Source organism: Alosa alosa, chromosome 17 (genome assembly GCF_017589495.1).
Source record: "Alosa alosa isolate M-15738 ecotype Scorff River chromosome 17, AALO_Geno_1.1, whole genome shotgun sequence".
Taxonomy (NCBI): domain Eukaryota; kingdom Metazoa; phylum Chordata; class Actinopteri; order Clupeiformes; family Clupeidae; genus Alosa; species Alosa alosa.
Genome location: NC_063205.1, coordinates 23,894,985 through 23,904,984, shown reverse-complemented (window position 1 = coordinate 23,904,984; position 10,000 = coordinate 23,894,985). Strand labels below are relative to the sequence as shown.

The 10,000-nt window shown below is 40.4% G+C and overlaps 1 protein-coding gene across 1 annotated transcript in view; it reads left to right on the top strand.

The window, feature by feature from the left end:
• The window catches only part of upf2 (UPF2 regulator of nonsense mediated mRNA decay), a 35,840-nt gene extending 35,162 nt beyond the window's left edge, over nucleotides 1–678 (top strand). The window contains exon 24 of the mRNA XM_048267594.1: nucleotides 253–678. The gene's annotated coding sequence lies outside the window, so the exon portion shown is untranslated. The remainder of the gene's footprint in view (nucleotides 1–252) is intronic.
• The last annotated feature ends 9,322 nt before the right edge of the window (nucleotides 679–10,000 follow it).

The following is a 10,000-nucleotide window of genomic DNA, read 5'->3' as shown; positions in this document are numbered from 1 at the left end:
TATGTCAGTGGTTGGGGATGTCAAACTTATCACCGCTGAAGTCATCACTATGAAATGCAGTGGTAATTCTGACCAGAGCCACCGTGTGTGTGTGTGTGTGCTCACATGCTTGTGTGTGGTGTGGTGTGTAGTCACACACACTCACATACTCTTTTGTGTGTGTGTGTTTGTGTAATCACGCATGCTCATTGATATGCTCTTTTAGTGTGTGTTTGTGTGGCGTGTTGTCTAATCTGATGTCCTGTCCCGTAGGCGCCGCTGATTGGACTCCAGTGGACTGAGCGACGAACGCAGCGTGAGAGAGAAAAATGTACAAAACTGAGCGAGAGCGTGAGTGCAGCAGTTTGGCGTCACCCTCAAGCGGACGGGCGGACAGGGAGGGAGGCGGTCACTCAGGGTGACCCCCACCTCACCCCGACAAACCAGAGGAGGAAGAGGTGGAGGAAGAGGATGACTAGAGGAGAGCGTGAGAGAGAGAAATAGAGGACTGTGGCCAAAAGGAGTGTGTCGGGGGGGTGTCTCGGCATCACCAATCTCCTTCTGTACAGCACCAGCAGCAACGCATACACACACGCATACACACACACACGCATACACACACACACGCATACACGCACACACGCATACACGCACACACACATACACACACATACACACGCATACACACACACACGCATACACACACACACGCATACACACATACACACACATACACACGCACACACACACGCATACACACACATACACACGCATACACACACACACACACACACACACACACGCATACACACATACACGCACGCATACACACACACGCATGCACACACACACACGCATACACACACACTGATTGCAGTAACACCAAACAGGAGAGCAAAACACACTGAACTGAAGCAGATGGACCAGACGAACACACACAAGTCCCACAGGAGTGGAGTGGCGTCTGTGTGTGCGAGTGAGTGTCGCCGTGCGCCGTGGTCAAACCTTGAGGCTCTGGCGAGCGCGTTCTATGAGGTTGAGACTATCCTTCCCTCCCTTTTGGGCGGTTTTGTGCTTCATATTGTCCTTGTTTTCTGGAGAACTCTCTTTCTGTCTAGTACTGGGCACACTGATACACACAGCATTAATTTGCATAAACACACACAGACACACACACAGGAAGTTAAGTTCACTGAATGAATGTAGAAGGGGGGAATGGAGGAACATGGACAGAGTCCACCAAACTAGGCTGGTCTCATTTTAAACCCACCCTACCAAAGCCCAGATAGGGAAGAGGGATGATACTCAAGACTTCAGAGATGGGAGTGTTTGTGTGTGTATATGTGTGAGTGTGAGAGAGAGACTGTGTGTGTGTGTTTGTGCGTGTGTGTTGTAGAACTAGTGTGTTCCTCCCTCTCTATACTGAAGCATCTTGGTAACAACTTTGACGGGTGACCAGTGACCAGCCGGTGACGACCAGCTCTCTGCCATCGCAGGGACTGAAACCAGAACCAGAGATATATAAATATAAATCTATATATAAATGAAATAAAATTAACCCTCATTCTTTCTTTCTGTAGTCTCATAGATAATCTCTAGCTGTACACTTTTTGCGTTGTGTTGTGTTGTGTGTGTGTGTGTGTGTGTGTGTGCGCGTTGTGTGCGTGTACGAGTGTGTGTGTTTGCCAAGACGGGGGATTTTGAGTCCTGTAAAGCTGATTTGATGTGTGTGAGTGGAATCCTGTAGGGAGGTGTGGAGTAAAGGGCTTTCTCTAGAATCTGAGGGTCTATCTCCGTCTACGCGGAGTTGCTGTTGCTTTTTCTTTCCCTGTGCTTTTTCATTTCTCTTTGTTGACTATAGAAAGATGAGAACTGAGAGGTTGGTGGAGAATGAACTGAATAAACAGATGTGTTTTGGTGTACTGCATGGGCCGCCTACACCAGCTTTATATATCGGAGTTTGTTTTTGTTTTGTTTCTGCCAATAGAGCAGTAAAGTGTTCATTCATTAACTTTATGTGTGAACTGGTCTTTTTTATTTCACTTGATTCAACTGATGAAACAGGCATTGTTCTTTAAGAATATATATTTTAGAAAACATAAAACCTTAAAATGAAATGCATTCAGATAATATTTAGCCTTCCCTTACTTGTAAAACGCAATGTTTTTTTTTTGTTTTGTTTTTTTTTATATTAATATTTTAAGAAATCTGCAAAAATTCCCATCTTTTGTCCAGCTCTTCTCTTTGGGATATTCAGTGTGGGTGATTTTCAGCATAGACATAATAACAACTTGGGTGAAAAAGTGATGAGGTCTGAATGTTTTCTGGATGCATTGTAAGTAACTTAGTTCATGTATTTGGTATTTTTCAAACATTAAAGAAAAAAATATTGACATAATATTCTTATTTCATGCTGTTTATTGTAATTGAGGTAATGTGCGTGTGTGTATACAGACTTGCAGTATATTGTCCAGCCTTTAGGGGCTCAGACTCGTCTGAATTTATAATCTTATCGAAGATCATCTGGTGGGGGAGGAACCCCAGTGCACTGCAGCTAATGACCTGGTGACAGCGACCCACCGTGCCTGCTTGCTCTGAAGCCTTGGTGCTTTCTGTCTCTCTGCATCTACTGAGAGCTTTGATGTCGGTTGTTTTGACTCGGGTGCAAGTCATATTTGTCAACCACATCTCGATATCAACTTCTCTCACTCTCTCTCTCTCTCTCACTCACACACACACACTCACTGATTCTCTCTCCCTGGTCTCTTTCTGTCAACCTCTTCTTGCTTTCCATCTTCCTCTCTCCATCTCTTCCTCTCTCCATCTCTTCCTCTCTCCATCTCTTCCTCTTCCTCTCTCCATCTCTTCCTCTCTCTCTCTTCCTCTCTTCCTCTCCATCTCTTCCTCTCTCCATCTCTTCCTCTTTTCCTCTCTTCCTCTCCATCTCTTTTCCTTTTCTCTCCATCTGCCTCTCTGAGCTGTATGCGCTGGGTGTGTCTTGTTTTTTTGGTGGTAATTACAGACTGAACGCCCTAATTTGCTAACTTCCTGGGCCTGTCAACTCCCTCAATACACACGTCTCTCTCTCACACACACACACACTCACACAGACACACACTTTGGCCCAGTCCCATTCTGAGGAACACACTATTCCCACATAGAGCCTTTGAGACTGAAATGGACACAGTCCTTATCTGGTCCAGTTTCCGTGTCGTAAAGGACCTTAGATTTCCCTAGTCAGAGAAATGGTCTCACATACACACACACACACACACACACTGACAGGCTGTACTCAAACTGGTGTGAGAAAACTCAGCCACTTTGTATAGTGCTGCTTTTTTTAGTAGGCTAATGGGGAGGCTAATGTTTATGTTTATATTTTGTTTTCCATGTAAACAACATCTGCTTAATGGGGCAGTAAGCAGTGCTGTAGGGTATTGAGTTTATGAATTTCTGTTTATGGTTTATAGCAGACATTTTTGTCAAAGCGACTTACATTATGTTACCACCAAATAAAACACACCAGATAGGGATTTTCTTTTTTATATAGTGTAGGTAGAGAATGGACAGATAGCAGATTGTATGGAGATATTTGCTGAATGTGACAAAAATGGTTTAAATGTTAATTGTTGAATCGAATCGCGAATAGCTTGGCGGTTAGTGCGGGAAGGAAGAGATAACCTTTTCAGTAATGGGTGTCACAGCTGATTTACATGCCTTTTGGTAGCCTTGAGGATTCATTGTGGCCCCAGGGTTCGTTATGACAGAGCAGTTCTTAAAGTGTGGTCCGGGGACTATCCCAAGTGGTCCACGAGCAGATGTGGTGAAATATAATAGAGATGAGTTGTTTGCAATATTGAACCAACTTGTATGTAAATCCAACAGTTCTGCAACACTGCCTATGTGAGCGGTGCCAGTTTAAATCATATGAATCCTCTGAAACAATAAGCAAGGTGCAAAATTCAATAAGCAAGGTGGTTCAGAGTACACCTATTGTGTAATATACCGTTTTAGCTAGGTGGTCCATGAGTTTTTTTTGTTTTTGGTTAAGTGGTCCTTAGTCTGAAAAAGTTTGAGAAACACTGACATAGAGGACTGATCTTATGGTGTGTTCATGAGCACCTGGGAAGTGGGAGAAATCTTTAGTGAGGGGGGGGGTACGTCACACCTGAACTGGGAACTTTGGGCTTTGAAGTGGGAGCTTTGCGAGAGCCCCCAGGAGATTGTTTTGATGTCACTCAACCAGTGTTGGGAGTAACGAGTTACAAAAGTAATGTAATTACTGTAATATATTGCTTTTTGCTGTAACGTGGTAATGTAAGGCATTACAAAAAACTATTGGGTAATATTTTACTCGGTACAAACTTCAGTAACGCGCATTACAATGGATTTTAACCTGAAATTAAGAGGTGTTATGTTTTGATACATATTCGCAAACAACTGTGCAAATAGCAGAACGTATCTCCTGTTACTGGTTGAAGATGACTGTGGCTGGCTGCAACTGACTCGATGGACATAAGCATACGCTCATTATTTTCAATTTATCAGAGACAACTAGGATATGAGGAACAGTTAAGTGCACTTTGTGTGTGAAACCGAAAGATCTCTCCCTCGCGAAATAGCACAATTAATTTAATGACACATCTAGAGCGGTGCCACGCTAATCTTTTTGATTCTTGTCAGCTTCGTGCTGTGAACTTCAATTAAAGAGAATGAAGGGATAGAAATGTAAAAAAGATGGGGACCTGGACTTAGGTCGCAAAAACAGTGACTTCAGACTTGACTTGCGACTCAACTCAAAAGAGACTCCTGAACAAGCTGTATTTCATGCAATTATTGCTTTTTTAATCTAAATGTATTCATTTTATTTATTCTATTTTATTTTACTGCTACCTATACTCACGCATGCGCTATGTGCGCACACTCACAGATATAAATGCATTGACCATGGCGACAAGAAGTCCTCCCGGAGTTGTGCCTTTTATCATTACTTTCGGTTACAAAAACTGCACAGAGGAAATAAGCGAACAGCTATATGCAAGGTGTGTGGCACCAGGATAAATTATGACTATTCAACAACGTCTGATTTCATCAGGCATCTCCAAACGCACCCAGATAGGTCAGTCACTTAGGCCTAGCATATATCGTCACAGATGACAAGCTAACCATCGCAAAGTGTTGTTCTAATGCTGGGAACAGGCATGGATGGGCAAAAATACATCAGAATGTATTTCAAAATAAAATACCTAATATATAGTATATATATATACTCTCATTTTTAATGTATCAAAATAACTACAAAATACAGTAACCATATTATGTATCAAAATAAAATACTGTGTTTTTGTATTTAGAAAATACTCAAAATACTTTTTTCAAGGAAGTATGGAAGCACTGCAAAAAAAAACAAAAAAACATTTAGCCTATTAAAACTATATAGTAAAAAACAATACAATTTGGCCCGTCATACCAAATAGTATACCATATGCAAGTTCATGTAGTGTGATCAGAAGAATAATTCAAGAATTTACATTTAGCCATCTAGCTAATGCTTATCCAAAACGACTGACAGAGCTTTCAATTAACCACATTATAATCAATAGGCCATAATTGTGTATTTGTGCCGAATTTCGTAATTCAAGTCCAGTGCAGAACTGAATAAGAAAATCATAAGGCTATGTATCTTGAAGTTCCAGTATGTGAGAAACTTGATATGCCTTAATATCTCCAACCTTAAGTATGCAGCTAATAAGGAAATATAATTGTTATTTGATTAAAGGTGAACTTGTCCCCACTGTAGAATGCAGAAATGGATGCTACAAGGAAGGGAATTTAAACACACTCAACACCTTACCATCTATTGATGTCACTGTGGTTCATTGAGATATCTGACATTTTTTCTGTTAAAGATTGGCATGGACACAATAAGACATAGTTGCCTTTGTCAGTGTCCTTATGTGAACTTGCACAGGTAAACTTGCTCATCTTTACTTGCATACCACTTCACACCAGTGCTTCAGACCAGAGCTGATGCTTCAACAATAGCCGTCACTGAAAAGCTGTGAGTGTCTGTGAACACAGCTGTTCTCACATTAGCTGATTGCGATAAAAATAAACCATTGTTGCCTAATTACCAATTATTCATTACACCTGTGTGTAGTATCTACTTTTTTTAGTGTTTTTCACATATAGTATTTTGCAGTATTTCTAAAATACAAAAATACACACCAATAAAGTATTTTGATACAAAATACAGAGCCATTTCCTTCAACTCAATAAAATACAAATGACAAAATACTATTTTGTATTTGAAATACAAATACATATTACATGTTTCAGAAATACTACCCATCCCTGGGAACAGACAGATTACATCTTTAAAGTTGGCCATATGATGACATACTTAGGTTAATACTGTATTTCACCAGTTATGGCACCAAAATGGCCAGCAGCGGCACTGTTAGCCTATCTTGACAAGTTTTGGGTTACAATATACAGGTAGTGGGCTCTCTGTTGATTTTAATGAGTAGGCCTAAGCTTAAAGTTACAGCATTTCTATCACAATTGACCAGACTTCGACTTTTTGTCTGCTTTTAACAAAATTCTGGCTATGATTGTTCCTTGTATTGCATCATGGTCAGTGACCGAATGAGCGATCACTGCGCCTATTGCATTCTACTGTTGTTAGCCTTAAGCCTAGCTCAGTCATTATGTTATACCACATCGCCCTCCATTAGAAGTGCAATGAGCTGCATTGAGCCTAATAAACTGCATTTAGAATTCCAAATCCATATTTCTAGATATTTTGGTAAAAGTAACTTAAAAGTAATACAATAGTAGTGTAATGCCTTATAATTCAGAGACAGCAATATTATAATATAACAAATTACTTTGAAATGACAGTAATACATAATACATTAAGATTTGAAGTAACTTGCCCAACACTGCACTCAACATAGTGAAAGATAAAAAATGGTCTTGTTCCATGCCCAAATAAGTAATTTCATTGTTTGTTTATGTTATACTCATAAGTGCAGACGATTGTGATATTGAACAGTAGCCTACTTCCCAGAGTCCCTTTTAGTAACTACAGAGACGGTTGATAAAGCATATATGTATATTAAGGATCTTTGGTAACTACGTGATGTTAGCCTTCTGGCTAGCTAGCCTATGAACATTAGCAACACCGCCTGCTTGTTGTTGTCAAGTGAACGCTCTCAGTTCAGAAGTATTGAGTTCCAAAGTGGGGACCTTCCCACTTCCCGGCCACATGAACACACTATTAGAACCCAGTTTGGTTGATAGTCTTTGGACCTGGAGAAAAAACGTTGTGTAATGGAGGCTATTTGCAGTTTGTTTACTTAATTAAATTGTTGACTGTTGACTATTGATGATGACTATGACTAATGATCAAAATAAAATGAGGAAATGCCATTTCATCTAGTAACTGAATATTACAGCAGGGTAGAAATAGGCCTTCTTCATCCAGGATTTCCCTCAATATTAATAATCTAATCTGCTTCTGCTGATTTTTCTTTCTGATACTTTCTTAAAACATCCACTCTACTGTACACTCTATTGCTTGTGACATTTTCTGGAGTGTGAGCGTGAGATACAGTCAGTATTTATATATCACTTGTTTTTTTTCTTTTTCTTCTCTGTCTTGAGAATGAGTTTCCAAACTACTTCAGTGGAGATGGAGTGTAAGTGTAGGTTTCATGCGTGAAGTGAGAGATGTCGCGTCTCTGTGCTATTTCAGGTCTAAGGCACACCTAGAGATATTACTACCTACTGTATGTAGTTTCACTCCAGAGAGAGAGAGAGAGAGAGAGAGAGAGAGAGAGAGAAGCCATCACACCCATATCAGTCAACAAGAGTTTCTTTGTCCTTGGTCATTGATGCTGCTTAAAATTTTATGATGCTGCTTAAAATTCCATTCTATATTAGGCATGCCTCCTATTGCCTGATTCTGTCACACACATCCATTAACGTTTGATGCAGGCTTGTGATGTTATGAAATAACTAATAAAAGGCATATATGGCAGTTGCCATATACTATAACCTACACAGACTTTAGTATAGTATAAGTATATATACTCTTTTGATCCCATGAGGGAAATTTGGTCTCTGCATTTATCCCAATCCGTGAATTAGTGAAACACATTCAGCACACAGTGAAGTGAAGCACACACTAATCCCAGCACAGTGAGGGGTTAGATGCCTTCCTTGCTCAAGGGCACTTCAGCCATGCCTACTGGTCAGGGTTCGAACCGGCAACCTTCCGGTTACAAGTCCAAAGCGCTATCCAGTAAGCCACGGCTGCCCTTTAGTGTTTGTATAACAGCGTTTTCGTTTAAAGTCACATTTTTGAGTCTAGACTGAATGAATAATATATAGTTATATATAGAATAATATAGTCAGAATATAATAATCCATATATCTTTACATAATCCATAATCCATGGTGATCTGACACGTGTTTGACTTGCGGTCATTTTCTAATCCACTTAGCTATGTGGCACTTCTCCTCCTGATTCGATAATGCAGAAGGAATCTCACATGGTGACCCATATACAGACGACGTAATTTCCCTAGATGCACATAAACATGCAGACAAACCAGTCAGGTGACTTTAGCACGCCACACCTCGCTCTAGCCTATACACTACAGGTGTGTGTCTGCCTGTCTGTCTGTCTGTGTGTGTATGTGTGTCTCTCTGTTTCTGTCTCTGTCTGTTCCGTCTTCCGTCTGTGTGTGTGTGTGTGTGTGTGAGTGTGTGTGAGCGAGAGAGAGAGAGAGAGAAAGAGAGAGACACATAAAGAACCACTATACAAGTCCATGTTGTGTAGGCCTATTCCTCAGTCATGGCTTGTGATGTCTGAAGAGGGAGCTACAGGAACGGTTCCTCTTTGGGTTAGCAATTCGGTGACTTAAAGCCATGCATGTGTCAGACATAATTAAGCTAAGTCAAGAATATCAGTATGCGTGTTATCAGAAGTGCTTTCAATAAAAGTAAACAGAAGAATAACTAAATTCAGTCGTAATAAAGGTGTATCCCTTGTGTGTCAAACGTCAGGACAGGCATGCCTTGTGGAGAGGAAAATAGATTCTCAGATGAAAAGCTGTAAAAAATGAAGTGTGAAATACACCATGGATATGTTTTTCTCTTTCACTTCTTTGCTTTTCAGATTGAGACTGACTTTAAAATATGAGTCATCATGACTGTAAGCACCTCCATGAGTGAGCGTAGCTCCATGTAGGAATTATACTGTATTATCAACATCAGAGGTGTAGTGGTAAAATCAGAGGTGGGCAAACTATGAATTCTGTAATCACGGTAAGATGGACTGTGCCATGCGGTATTGAAGTTTTAAAAAGGCATTCAGAACTTGTTTGATGATGGTAGAGGTTATTAAACGATTCCTATAGTGCTGATGAGTAGCTGAAGGGACTTATTTCCCCAATAATGACCGTCGTTACTTTATCCCGCTTATTGTTCGCTATTCAGCCCAAACCGCTTAACGTACAAATTTGGTTGAAACACCGTTCCATAGATCTTCCAAGGCTTTACCGTCCTATCCTTTTTCATTTTTGAGAAGTTTATACTTTTTGAGATATTTGTGATTAAAAGTGTATTTTTCCCCCATAGACTTGAATGGGGGCTGTGATGTCATAATAGAGCCAGCTGCGCTCATTAAGTAGTTCTCAGAGCAGTTCCCAGGCTAATCAGAACACTGGCACAGGTGTCACCTGTGAGGATTCCAACTGTCTCAGCTTCTAAGCATACAATCTAGCTCTACCTGAACTACACATCCTGTTAAAGTGTTTCCTGTGTGTCAAAATAAAAGTCCCAGCCATATTTCATGCATTCAGCATTATATTTCCAGAACGGCCTGACGTACATGCTTCAAATTTGGTACGAGTGTTTTTATGCACTCAAAGATGAAGTGAGTTGAAGTTGGAGGTTGAAGGTCAAATGTCAAGGTCAAAAACACCTTGAGTGTGATATCTGAATAATGCCA